The sequence below is a fragment of the Elephantulus edwardii genome, unplaced genomic scaffold (assembly GCF_000299155.1).
Source record: "Elephantulus edwardii isolate Elephantulus edwardi_28Jun2011 unplaced genomic scaffold, EleEdw1.0 scaffold00009, whole genome shotgun sequence".
Classification (NCBI taxonomy): Eukaryota; Metazoa; Chordata; class Mammalia; order Macroscelidea; family Macroscelididae; genus Elephantulus; species Elephantulus edwardii.
This window is the reverse complement of record NW_006399759.1, coordinates 17,017,210-17,018,711: the sequence shown is the minus strand read 5'-3', so window position 1 is coordinate 17,018,711 and position 1,502 is coordinate 17,017,210. Positions and strand designations below refer to the sequence as shown.

At 40.2% G+C, this 1,502-nt stretch overlaps 1 pseudogene; it reads left to right on the top strand.

Annotated features, from left to right (window-relative positions):
* Nucleotides 1–843: 843 nt before the first annotated feature.
* LOC102876656 overlaps nt 844–1,502 on the top strand; it is a 6,048-nt pseudogene continuing 5,389 nt past the window's right edge.

Sequence of the window (1,502 nt, the reverse complement as noted above, 5' to 3'; positions counted from 1 at the left end):
GTGTTGGGGAAGAGTATTGAATATATCATGGACTGCTAGGAGAACAAACAGGTTTGTCTTGGAGAAGGTGAAGCCAGAATGCTCCTTGGAGTCAAGGATTCTGAAGCTTCACTTGACATACTTTGGGCATGTTGCAAGGAGGGACTGGTCCTTGGAGAGGGACATCATGTTTGGTAGAGTGGAGGGGCGGTGAAGAAGAGGAAGACCTTTGATGAGGTGGATTGGTTCTGTGACTGGAGTGGTGGGAGTAAGTGTGTTGGGATGGCTAGGTTGGCACAGGATAGAACAGCGTTTAGAGCTCTTGTATATAGGGTCACTGTGAGTCGCAAGCTACTCAATGGTACATGACAACAACAATGATGTCAATTTGAGTACTAAGGTGTGTCTGATTCAGGCCATAGTCTTTCCAGTCACTTGCTATGCATCTGAGAGCTGGATAATAAGTAAGGATGACAGAAAAAGAATTGACACCTTTGCTCTGTGGTGTTGGAGAAGAGCACTTACCATCTCATGAACAACCAAGAGAACGAATAGATTTGTCTTAAAAGGGTGGAGCTGGAGAGCTCTTTGGAGACAAGAATGAGAAGGCTTTTCTTTACATACTTTGGGCATGTTGCTAGGAGAGGCTACTCTTTGTAGAAGGATATGATGCTGGGAAGAGTGGAAGATCGGCGAAGGAGAGGAAGTGGATTGACATGGTGACTGGTGCAATGGGCTCTTGTGTGTCAGGAAGTGTGAGGATGGTGCAGAATAAAACAGGGTTTAGATCTTTTGTTCATGGGGTTGCTATGAGTCATACTCAACTCTAGGGCACCTAACACCAGCATAATAACAATGGCTAGGATGGAGTTGGGAAGGTAGGATTGGGAGATAATACTTAGAGGTTGCAATGATCCTTTTAAAAAATTTTATCTTTTTACTCTAAAATGCTCCAACCTACAGAAAAGTTGTAAGACTCAGAAAACTCTTATACCCTTCAACTAGACTCACCAAGAACTTCAGCTTATATTTCCTTAAAATAAACATTTTCTATTTTATGGTGCAATTGAGAAAATGAGCATTTAATGACCCCTGAAATGACAGCATTTTTGTAGATGATATCTTGAACTATTAGCTTTTAAAAAAGATTCCTTCTGTACCATGAATAGCACAACACGGTTCCCCCTCTTTAAATTGTTTTTGTTATTTTTGAAAATATACACAGCAAAATACACACCAATTCCATAGTATTTATATGTATAATTTAGTGATAGTGTTCACATTCTTTAAGTTGTGCACATACTTTTACCCTCCTTGTTAGGCTCTGAAGCATACTTTAATTATTATTACTAATAAAATGTAATGTAATATAATAAATACATTGTTGTTGTTGTTATGTACCATCAAGTCGCTTGCGACTCATGACAACCCTATGTACAACAGTCCTAAACGCTGCTCTGTCTTGTGCCAATCGCACTGTCTCTGACACTCCCATCCTGATCACCCCAGTCACTAAATCAATC